This window comes from Hemiscyllium ocellatum, chromosome 2 (assembly GCF_020745735.1).
Source record: "Hemiscyllium ocellatum isolate sHemOce1 chromosome 2, sHemOce1.pat.X.cur, whole genome shotgun sequence".
Taxonomy (NCBI): Eukaryota; Metazoa; Chordata; class Chondrichthyes; order Orectolobiformes; family Hemiscylliidae; genus Hemiscyllium; species Hemiscyllium ocellatum.
This window is the reverse complement of record NC_083402.1, coordinates 7,474,678-7,487,437: the sequence shown is the minus strand read 5'-3', so window position 1 is coordinate 7,487,437 and position 12,760 is coordinate 7,474,678. Positions and strand designations below refer to the sequence as shown.

Here is a 12,760-nt window from a genome sequence, read left to right as displayed (position 1 = left end):
ATCTTCAAACTATGACCCCTCGTACCAGTCAATCCTGCCCAGGGGAAAATTCTCTGGCTATTGCCTCTATCTATTCCTCTCATTATTCTGTACACCTTGATCAGGTCTCATCTTCTTCCTCCTCTCCAGAGAGAAAAGTCCGAATTTATTCAATCTTTCTTCATAAGGCCAGCTCTCCAGTCCAGGCAGCATCCTGGTAAACCTCCTTTGCACCCTCTCCCAACTCTCTGTATCTTTACTATAGCAGGGCGACCAGAACTGGACACAATATTCCAAGTGAGGTCTATTACATATGGATGGATACTGTTCTGCCTCACTGAGGTAGCATGTTTAAAATCAAGTTGCATTATTCCCTGAGTTGTCACAAAAGTTAGTTTTTATAGAAGTCCATAACATTCTCCTGAGTTTTAGACTAAAGATGACAGAAGGCACAGACTAGGTTTCTGGATTTCACAAGGATTACTATTTATCACACATAAATAGACTCTAATTCCACAGAAAAATGATGGACCATTGAGCTATAACAACATGAGTTAAAACTCTAAGATGCTCATGAACCAAGTCCCCTTAAAAGCAAGCACATATTGTACACACACAGAAACACACACACGCGCGTGCACACACACACACGCGTGTGTGTGCACACACAGACACAGACACACAGACAGAAACTAAAGTGGAAGGAACACACAGAAAACAGTTTCGCCAATCCCTGTTTGCAGGATCCGCTGAGATGATTCTTGTGCTGATCAGAATGCTGCTTCTCCAGATGCTGTCACTGGTTTACTAGAGATACAGTGTGTGGCTTATAAAAGGTCTGACTTACTCATTAAAGGTCAGAACTTACTGCAACTGCTGAAGGAAAAGACAATCAGCTGGTTATCCTCAGATTTAAAGTAGCTTTTCCTGCCGGGAACAGAGCTGATTAGATTAGATTAGATTACTTACAGTGTGGAAACAGGCCCTTCGGCCCAACAAGTCCACACCGACCCGCCGAAGCGCAACCCACCCATTCCCCTACATTTACCCCTTATCTAACACTACGGGCAATTTAGCATGGCCAATTCACCTGACCCGCACATCTTTTGGACTGTGGGAGGAAACCGGAGTACCCGAAGGAAACCCACGCAGACACGGGGAGAACGTGCAAACTCCACACAGTCTGTCGCCTGAGTCGGGAATTGAACCCGGGTCTCTGGCGCTGTGAGGCAGCAGTGCTAACCACTGTGCCACCGTGCCGCCTACTGTGCCACTGTGCTACAGATGATGAACAGTTCCTCAGAAAGTGGAGGTCGGATGGCTTCTCCCTGTCATGTTCATATCCACAAATTGTTCAATTATCTGGGAACCAATCACATAGTTGTTTCTGGCTGAATCGCCACTTGTCCATGTCTCCAGTTCGTCTGCACCTTCTTCTGCTGCTGTCTGACCCAGCAGCTGTGTAAACAACACTTACAATGAGTGTCAGGTTACTTGCTTTCAAAAGTGTGCAGTATCCCATAAACACTTAAAAATACACTAAGAAAAAAAGGTACAATTTTTTTTTTAAAATTAAAAAACACTTTTGAAGAATAATAATGCCAAGTTTCTGAGCTGGTAAGTTCCATGACATTCCTTGAATTTGATCTGAGAAACAATGCAACCTCAGTTACACAGGTTCAGTTCTTATTCGCTCCTAATGAGTCTTCACCACAGCTGCATAGGTTACATCCGCTAGAAAGAGACAGAAATCAGAGCTGATGATAATTATAAATTCAGTTTAAAAGTAAATACAGGAAAGGGGCATATTTACCCAAATATCAGTCCCATCACTATCAGAGTAGTTACAGGAAAGGGAAATATTTACTCCATCAGTTGTACATTTCCCCCTCATTCTCTTTATGACGTTCACAAATACATTGGGAGAGACAAGCTTTTTGAGAGACAGTCAAGTGTCATCCAATGGGATCGTGGAGAGACTGTTTGCTTTCTGATTGGTGGAGTAAAGGAACATCCTAATGAAGATGAACAGACCGACGGGCCAATGACAACAGCATCCTGGTGAGGGAATGGGGCTTTAAGGTCATGTGATCAAATCTCCATAATAGCGCCACCCAAAGTTGGGGTCTCAAATAACAAGGAAATGGATCACCCAGGCCCAACTAGCACTGTCCCACACATCGGAGAATGGGCTTCAGGGATTGGGATAGGAGAAAGAATTAGGATTAGGATTCGGAAAGGACAAACCTGACTCACTCTCTTCTGAATCAGCAACCCGGAGAGTCTTGCCACCTTGAAATGAAAGAGAATAGTCTGTTAGTGAGGAGGATGTATTTTAAATGTTTAGAAATACCACGATGTGGGAAAAAAAGTATGTAGCTGGTTACCTTTTCTGTTGCTGTCAAACACGATGCTGGCATAGGTACAGGAGTCAGGCTGAGCTGTAATACAAACAGGATTCACTCTGAAACTGCCTTACTGCATTCGCTTTCTGACTCGAGAATCAAAGAATCATACAGAATCATGGATTCACATCACAGCTTTACCATTGGAAAATGTTCAATGAACTGCAGGAGAATCAGACATCAAACCATATTCCGAGTTATTTGGACAGGTGGTGTTCCAACACGCATGTCTTAAGGAGTGACTTAAGAGGGGGAAGGAGAGTTGGAGAGGTTTAGACAGGAATTCTCACAGTCTTGGAGATTGAAAATTAGACCCCAGTGATGTTACTATTCCAGTCCGGTGAAACCACCACCACACATCTCTCTCTAATGAGTGTAGTATAGAATGGTGCTGGAAAAGCACAGCAGGTCAGGCAGCATCCGAGGATCAGGAAAATCGACATTTCAGGCAAAAGCCCTTCATCACTCTAATCTAGACTCTGATCTCCAGAACCTGCAGTCCTCACGTTTGCCCAGCTTTTCCTCTCTAATGAGAGAAAAGCCTGATGCCCTCTGGGACTATGGTGAGTTTACATTTACAGGAAGGGATATGGAGGAGCCAGATTTGGAAATACTGTGAGTTTATGAGGATGACAGACCCAATGCCGTGGAAGAATTTGAACGTGAGAAGGATAATCTTTAATTTTATTTCTTTTTCAATTCATGAGCAGTTCTGGGCACCACACCTTGGGAAGGATATTCTGACCTGAGAAAGAGTGTGGTGCAGAATGATGACATCAGGTCTCACAGAGTTAAATTACAAGGTGTGGGATCACAAATTATGTTTGTATCCTGTTACACTGGAAGGTGTGGGATGATTTGATTGAAGTTCTCAAGAAAAGAAGAGCATAAACGATCTTTCCACTTTCTCCATCTCGGGAAGTCTCAGATGCCTTCCCATGGGTTTCCTGATTCCATGATTCCCAAGGAGAAAGTGAGGACTGCAGATGCTGGAGATCAGAGCTGAAAATGTGTTGCTGGAAAAGCGCAGCAGGTCAGGCAGCATCCAAGGAGCAGGAGAATCAACGTTTCGGGCGTTTCATTCAATCATTTCAGCTCCATGATTCCCAACCCTATCCTAGGGTTTCCAATTTTCCCACAGTCCCATGGGTCAGGTTACAAACCCTGCACCCAGCACTCTGAGCCAATCCCCTCCATTGCAGAGGGAAACACATCCTGCTCCTCCACAATGTACATCCAGTCGGTCCATGATTTTAAAGAATCACGGTTCACAGTGTCTCAGAGATATTGGGGATCACAGTTTACATGAGGGAACTTATTGGGAGTTAAATTCAAAGTGTGCCTCTTGCTAAGGCATACCTTTTATGCTCCCCCTTCCACAACCCACTTACCATCCCCTCACCATGCTAAGATGTGGCACTTTGATGCCTATTGCCAGGTATTTCAAGTGAATAATACTTTCCTGGAGATATTTTTCAAACACCTTGATTAGAGATATTATTACACACCTCTGGATCAAGTGGGACTTCACGGAGACCTCCTGGCTTTGAAGGAGGGACATTACCACTGTACCACAAGACCCCTAATGGTCTTAATCATAGAGTAATAGAGATGTAGAGCACAGTAAAAGGCTCTTTGGCCCATTGAGTCCATGCTGGTCAAAACCAACCATCTACCCTTTCCAATTCTATTATCGAGCAGTTGCCCAATGCCTTATACATCGAAATTGCAAGTGCACACCTAAACAGGTCTTAAACATTATGAGGGTTTCATGTCTGTGTCACCCTTAAAAGCAATGACTTCCAGATTGCCGCCATCCTCTGAGTGAAAAGGTTTCCCTCACATCTCCGATAAACCTCTAACATTCATCAAAGATCCTGAGACATCACCTTCCCAACCCACGACCGCATCCAGCTAAACATTCAGTGGCAGCAGATCAATGGGAACACCACCACCTGCAAATTCCCTCCAAGGCACTCACCATCCTGGCTTGGAAATATATCATCACTCTTTCACTCGTGTTCGGTCACAATCCTGGAATTCACTCCCTAAAGGCATTATGGGTCAACCTCCAGCACGTGGACTGTAACGGTTTAAGAAGGCATCTCATCGCCATCTTCTCAAGAGATCAACAAGGGATGGGCAATGAATGCTGGCCAGCCAGTGACATGCATGTTTCATGATTGAATAAAAACAATCGCCCTGCCCCGTACCTTAAATTAATGCCCCATGGTCACTGATCTCCTCTCAATCTCCTCCTCTCTGGAGAAAACAATCTATCCAAATTCTCTTCAGAATTGAAACTCTCTAGCCCAGGGAACATCCTGGCAAATCTGCTCTTTACCCTCTCCAGATCCCTCCCATAATGTGGATTCCTGAACTTCACATAATTCTCTAGCTGTGACCTAACCAATTTTTCATACAGTTCCAGCATAACCTCACTGCTCTGTATTAAGTCCTATTGCTCATTATGTCTTACTTTGCTTTTTCTGTCCTGCCCAAGTGTATCACCTCACCCTTATCCATGTTGAATACTGTTTGCTACTGATCAGTCTATCTGACCAGCCCGTATAGATCCTCTTGTTGTCTAAGGCTATCCTCCTCAATATTTATTACCCCAACTATTTGTTTATCATCTGGGACCATATTAATCAACCCTTCTTCATTCAAGTCTAAATCATTTATGACAAACCACAAATAGCAAGGGCCCCAACAGTGACCCCTGTGGGATCCTCCAGGACACACACTTCCAGTCACAAAAATGCCCCTCGACCATCACCCTCTGTTTCCTGCCAGTCAGAAAATTATGCATCCAATTTACCCCAAATTACCTTGGATCCCATGAGCTCTCACCTTTGCTATCGTTCTCCCATGTGGAACCTGGTCAAAAGTTTTGCCGAAATCCAAGAAGACACAAGAACATCAGAAATAGGAGCAGGAGAGGGCTATCTGACCCCTTGAGGAGAATGTGAGGACTGCGGATGCTGGAGATTAGAGTCGAAGAGTGTGGAGCTGGAAAAGCACAGCTGGTCAGGCAGCATCTGAGATGCAGGAGAGTCGTCATTTCGAGAAGCCTTCCATTAGGAAGAAAGATCCTTCCTGATGAAGGGCTTATACTCGAAACGTCAATTCTCCTGCACCGCAGATGCTACCTATCTGGCCCCTCGAGCCTGCTCCATCATTCAATAAGATCTCTTTTAAAATCTATCTCCCTTTGCATTAAAAAGATGCATCAAATTCTACACATCTGCACATGCTGGAGAGTCAGAGTTAAACAGTGTGGCACTGGAAAAGCACAGCAGCTCAGGCAGCAACTGAGGAGCAGGAGGGACAATGTTTTGGACACTAGCCGTTCACCAACCTGATCTGCCACATGTTTTGACACAGAGTTTAGACTGACTAGCCTGACGTTTCCTGGTTTATCCCTTGTTCACTTCTTGAGGTACCACACTGGCTGTCCTCCTGTCCTCCAGCACCTCTCCTGCAGCTGGAGAAGAATGGAAAGTTATTTCCAAAGCCCCTGCTATTTTCTCCCCTGCCTCACTCAACAACCTGAGATACATTTCATCCTGCCCTGGAGATTTATCTACTTTTTGCTGCCCATACCACTCAGCAGTTCCTCTCTCTGTTAATTTCTTTAATCTTATCACAGACTATCTCCCCGATTTCTACACCAAAATCATCCCTCTCACGTCTGAACACCAACATAAAGTTGTCAATTACAGCTTGGGTTCATATATCCTCTGGGTTCAAGTTTCAATTACAACCATGGTCCTTGTTGTCTTTTTACCATGAATATTCCTTTAAATATTTTGGATGCTTCTTTATATTACCTGTCAGTATACTTTCATATTTCCTTTGAGCACTCCGAATCTCCACTTTAATTTCCCACTTGCACATTTTATAATCCTCCAGAAATTGCTACTGTTTTGAATTCTCAGAATCTGCCATAAGCCTCCCTTTTCCCTTCATCCAATGCTGTGTATTCCTCAGTATTCAAGGTTCACTGGATTTGTTGGTCCCACCCTTTAGCCCTGTACCCTCCTTATTTCCTTCTTCAATGCATCCCATTGCATACCTGGTCTGGCCTACATGTGACTCCAGTCCCACAAAAGGACACTGCTGTAAGGTACAGTAATTGTTGAAGAATGGGAGGGGCTGTCAGTGAGCAGATTTATACAGGGCTACAAGGTGCCACATGCTCAAAGAGGAAGCCAATGTCATCAGGAAGTGATGGAAAGCAGCAGCCAGTCTCAAAGATTGCACTGCAGCAAGTCTGCATTTAGAAACATTGTACAGGATGGTTTTCCATTTACTTTGGTAAATGGAGGGTACGGAAACAGATATTTTAATATAAAGACACAGAGATTTGCCTCCTCTGACTCATTGAGGTGAGGAAGCAAATTGTTGGGAGCTTGTACAGAATCCTTGGATTCTGTTTAGTCCTAGGACAGGTCCCAGAGCACTGGAGAAGAGCCACCATTGTTCCTTTGTTTGAGGGCAACAGGGATAATACAGGAACTTACAGGCTGGTGAGCCTTACGTCCGTGGTAGGGAAAATATTGGAGAAGATTCTTAATGATTGGCTTTCCACAATTTGAAAAAATATCTTCTTATTAACACGAGGCAACATGGTTTTGTGCAGGAAGGTCATGTCACAGAAACTTGATTCAGCCTTTTGAGCAAGTTTCATGATTGACAACGACAGGGTGATAGATATTGTCCACAGGGACTTTCGTAAGGCCTTGGACAAAGTTTTTCATGACAGGCTGATACTGAAATTGAAGTCACATGGATCTGCGGAGAGGTGGTAAGATGGATGCAGAATTGGCTTAGTCATAGAAGACAGAGAGTAGTGGTGGAAGAGTGTTTTTCTGACTGGAAATCTGTGACCATTCGTGATCCACAGGAGTCAGTGTTGGGGCCCCTGTTAGTTCACAACATTTATAAATATTTTGGAGAATATTGTAGGTGGGATGATTAGTAAGTTTGCAGATGACACAAAGATTGAAGGAGCTTTGGATAGTGAGGAAGATTGCCAGAGGATACAGCAGGACATATAAAGGCTGTCAACTTGGGCACAGAAATGGCTGCTGTAATTTAATTTTGAGAGACATGTGGTGATGCATAAGGTCTAATGCAAGAGGGAAGTATACAGTAAATGGTACAACCCTTAGAAGCATTGAAGAGATCTAGGGTAGCTTACTCACTCCTGGTTCAGTCCTTCCTTCACTCCTGCTGCAGGCCTTCCCTCACTCCTGGTTCAGTCCTTCCTTCACTCCTGCTGCAGGCCTCCCCTCACTCCTGGTTCAGGCCTTCCTTCACTCCTGGTGTGGCCCTCCCTTAATTCCTGACATCTCACTGCAATTATATCGATCTTTGGTGAGATCCCATCTGGAATGTGGTGAACGGATCGGATTTCCATATCAACAAAAAGATTCCCTTGTTACAGAGTGAGAGTCATACACTGTCGTGAACCAGGGAATACAGTCTCAGAATGAGGGATAGGTGGTTGGAACTGAGATGAGGGGGAATTTATCGTTTTGAAGTAGTTAATCTTGGGAATTCTCTCATCAGAGAGCTGTGGAAGCTTAACCATTGAGTATGTTCATGAATGAGATTGATAGATTTCCCGGCATTAAAAGCATTGAGGGGTAACGGGATGGTGCAGGAAAGTGGTGTTGAACTACAAGCTCAGACATGATCCTCTTAAATGGTGGAGCATCTTGTCCTTAGTGGAGAACATCCTGATACACATTCTCCTGACCCTCCCACTTCCTATGGCTGTGGGAATCCTCCCAAAGACACACTACAGCTTTAAACCTTCCAATGGAATCACCAACATGACCTTTGTTGTCAGACAAATCCAAGTAAAATGTCAAAAACAACACCAGGAACTCTGTATTACATTTCTCAACCTGATCACAGCAGATGACTCAGTAAATCACTTGCTGAGACATACTCTTAAAATTTGGAATGTCCAGAAACTTCTTCCAAATTCTGCAACTGCTTTGGGATGACTTGACATCTTCAGGAACGGATGGCTTCAAGGAACAGGACCAGAGTAAAGCAATGCTGTGTGATAGCTCCATATTATCTATAATCTACCAAACAGCAGCTTTGACCTCTGGTGTCAGGATTAAACACGGCCCAGATAGAAATCTCTCAACCTCAGTCTCATCCATGCCAATAATAAAATGACCACAACAGACCCACATAAGATGCAGTACGCACTGCTAACATCACTGTTGTTTTCACATTCTGCACCCAACTAGCAAGCCACCCTTGATCTCTTCAATGCTGCAAACAAGGGACTTGGTCAATGCTTGAGTGTTGCTAAACCAAAACACAAATCACTGGTCAGTTCAATATTCTACCTCTTGTATATGCTAAGACTCCGGGATACATTTAGCACTCTCAGTAGCTTGGGAGGCACCTCCCTCCAAAGGGTGCCCAGGGCTGACATCACTGGCTCTGCCCATCATTGCCAGTCTCAGTCCAGCCCATAGGTGACCACGAGGGCACTCTGCTTCTCAATGCCCATTGGGGAAGAGATCCAACACTGGGTCAGCTGAGACAGCTCAACCTTCCAGAAACTATGGCAGTGACTGTTTGACAACAAAGCTCTCCACAAGGCAGCAAAAAGTCCTTGCTTTCATCATCAGTCGGTGTAAATGTTGGGAGACTCACAATGCCACTGGGGAGGGAATTCCAGGATTGTGACCCAGTGACAGTGAGCGAACGACAATATATTTCCATGTCGGTACAGAGTGGGTGGCTTGGAAGGGAACTTGGAGCTGGTGGTGATCCCGTGTAACTGCAGTAACAAACAGGAATGCAGTGACTGCATCCTCACGGTCAGGAAACTGAACAGTGTTTGGACACATTCCCTGTTCTTCCAAAGACACAAACTTCAAAAGCTTTTGCCTCTGTATTTTTGAAATCATTTCATTGTTTGTGTGTGTTTGGGACTTCTTCAATTCATTAACCAACTACTGCAGCTTGTGAACATTTGGTCATCTTGCAGGATGTTTTATAATGTTTCAATTCACAATCACCTTGTTAAATACAAATCGTTCTGAGTCTCAGAGGTCATTAAGGGGTGCCACGGTGGCACAGTGGTCAGCACTGCTGCCTCACAGCACCAGGGACTCAGGTTCAATTCCCACCTCGGGCAACTGTCTGTGTGGAGTTTGCACATTCTTCCCATGTCTGTGTGGGTTTCCTCCAGGTGCTCCAATGTCCTCCCACAGTCCAAAGATGTGCAGGGTAGCGAATTGGCCATGCTAACTTGCCCATAGTGTTTGGTGAAGGGGTAAATGTAGGGGAATGGGTCTGGGTGAGTTGCTCTTTGGAGGGTCGGTGTGGACTGGGTGGGCCGAAAGGCCTGTTTCCACACTGTAAGCAATTTAATCTAATTAACTGTTCCAGTCTCTGACAGGTACAGATCAGAGTTAACTCTGTTATGTCACACGTGTCTCTTATGGAATGCCACTCCAGTGTGGCAGCAAAACAGGAAATATTGTCTTCCCGTTGTACTGCATTATACATAACAGGAGGAGACCACTCAGCCCCCTGTGCCTGGGCTGGCCCTTTGAAAAACCTATTGAAATTAGTCACACACCCCGTGTCCTTTCCTGGGTCTGCTGCATTGAGTCAGTCATGTGACCTCTGGTTCTTTCATCACCACCTTTACCTGGATCCATTTACTAACTGACTGTCCTGCCTTTGGAAACAGTTGCTCATGACTTGCTTTCGAAAGACTCTTCTTGAATTGGCACAGCCCAATCAAATCTCCCCTGAATCTTCTCTGTTGTAAAGACAACACCAGTTCCTCCAAAGAACTGAAGTCTCTCTTCTCTGGAACCATTTGATTCATCTGCTTTGTACAAAAACATCTTCCTTAAAGGATAGTGCACAGAATTGGTCATGTGTCTGCAGCTGGGTTCAAACTGATGTTTTGGAAATGTCCATCCTTGCTTTTCTACTCCATGTGGCATTCAATAAAAACAAACATTTCTTTTGCCTATTTTAATCCATTTCATTAAACCTCCAAGCTTCAAAGATTTCTCAATGTGCATTTCTGCTAACTTTCTGTTCCTGTAACCATTGTAAAATTACACCATTTATCACACCTCTCTTTGTTCTTCCTATCATGATGTGTCACTTCAGCCTTCCCAGTGTTAACTTTCATTTGGCTGGCCATTTCACCAGCCTATATGCCCCAGAGCCTGTCAGCACTTTCCTCACTCTTCACTGAGGTTTTGAATTTTGTGACATCTGCAAACATTGGAGTTTGTCCTGTATCCCTGAGTGTAGATCACTCACAAAGATCAAGAAGAGAATTATATCACCAGTGCTGCACACTTCCCTCCCGTCTGAAATAAAACCACAGACCACAGCGCTCTGCTTCCTGGCCCAAAGCCAATTCCCAAACCACACAGCCAGTAACTTTGAACCTCATCTGCTTCAATTTCAAGAAGATATGTACATCGAACTTCACAGCAGGGGCAAGCCCTATGGCCCATTGAGTTTTCTCCACAATTCATTAAGACCATAACTGATCTGGTTCTGGCTCAGTTCCGCTCTCCTACCCTGTTCCCACTACTCTCGATAAGGCCAAAGGCTGGTAGTCAGACAGCATGTGTTAGCACCGAGGCTATAGGGATGAGAGGGATTGGTGGGAGGGAACGGAGTCATTAGTTGACACAAACAGTGAAAGAGTTTCATCCTTTGTGCTTTGAATCCACCCAGGATCACAGCTCTCTCCATGATGTCCATCACTCCTCAGACAGCTGCTCTCACCACATCCTGAGACCCACACTCAGTGCTATGTGCCATCATATGCACATCTTGACCTCTCTCTCTATCCGCACCCCTTCACACTGTCTCAAAGCTGTCCTGAGCCCCAGTTCGACTTAATTCTCCGGCTCATTCACCCGATACCATGTACCCCCACCCCTCTGGAAACTTCCTCCACCCACTGTCCCACTTGTCTCTCCCCATTCTCCTACCTCCACCTCTTGTTGGACATTCACTATCCTTTCTCCGATGCTGAATGTTCTGTACTCAGCAAAGGTCTCAGTTTTAATCACTTTGCACTCCCACCTCACCGAGGTTCAGACACGACATGATGTTGATCTCTTCTTCCATTGCCTTTGCCTCTGTGCCCATTTCTTTGGACAGGAGTCCTCTGTCCATCCCACAGACCCCTTTCACCCACCTCCAACTCTCTTCCTCCACCTGGACCTCTCCCTCTGGCCTTTAAGCCGCACTTGTCCCATTCATTGAGAACTGACACTGGTCTTTGTATTTCTCTGCCCTCCTCCATTCACTCCTCTCTCCCACTGAACTGAAAACTCTCAGGCTGTTCTGTCCACACCAGTCACTCATCCCATCTCAGATCTAGACAAAAGCTCAAAACCACCAAGGTGCAGCCATTTCCCTGTTCTGTTGCTGTCAATCTTGGCACAGAAGCTGGAACTGTCCTGATCTGTAACACAAACAGGAATGATAAGGGGATATTTATTGGTAGGTGTGTTGTTAGGTATCAGCAACAGCTCAGTGGACACCACATACCCCTCGGAGTTAGAAGGCTGTGGGTTCAATTCCCCCTTTCCAGTGGCTACAACGTAAGATCAATGCTGAGACTTCGGAGCAGTTCGAATGGAGCGCTGCAATGTCTAAAGTGTTATCTTGTGGCTGAGATGTTAAAGGTTGCACTGGCCTGCTTTCTCAGGTGGATGTGAACAATTCCACATGCATTATTTCAATGAAGAACAGAGGAGCTCTCTACAGTGTCCTTGTCACTCATCCCTCAACCCAGATCATTGTGTCCTCACCATCACTCATCCCTCAGGCTACATCATGAAAATACACAGGCTAACTGATTGAACACAGTGCTGTTTGTGGGACATTACTCTTCACAAACTGGTTGTTGCATTTCTCATTACAAGAATGAAAATAAATGCATTTATGCCTAACTTTTCATGATCTCAGGCACTGAATAACCCCTTACAGCAGATGAAGCTCTATTTTTTATGTTTGCAGTCAACTAATTTTCTTACTGCAAGCTGCCACAAACCACAATGTGATCATGTGTCATCATCTGGTTAAAGCACTGAACAGGAGAGTTGGATTCGCCTGTACTGATCACAGAGTACACGACATTGGGCAGGGCAGACACACGAAACACAGGGAAAAAGTAGGAAATATGTGAATGGAGAACCACTGCAGATTCTAACATGTGGGTGGGAATCAGGTCACAAAGGTAGGTACAATCTTACACCATGGATTCCAGGAAGGTTAATAAAATGCTCTCCTTGAATAAAAGAGGAATTGGGATATAAATGTAAACATGTTATTTTAGATATACA

The 12,760-nt window shown here is 44.7% G+C and overlaps 1 long non-coding RNA gene across 1 annotated transcript; it reads right to left on the bottom strand.

The window, feature by feature from the left end:
- Positions 1 to 497: 497 nt before the first annotated feature.
- On the bottom strand, positions 498 to 2,424 carry LOC132826520 (uncharacterized). Its single transcript, XR_009645887.1, has 3 exons — positions 2,367 to 2,424; positions 2,227 to 2,271; positions 498 to 1,713 (listed from the first exon to the last, which is right to left on the bottom strand). It is a non-coding gene; the product is annotated as an uncharacterized LOC132826520 (long non-coding RNA).
- Between the last annotated feature and the right edge of the window lie 10,336 nt (positions 2,425 to 12,760).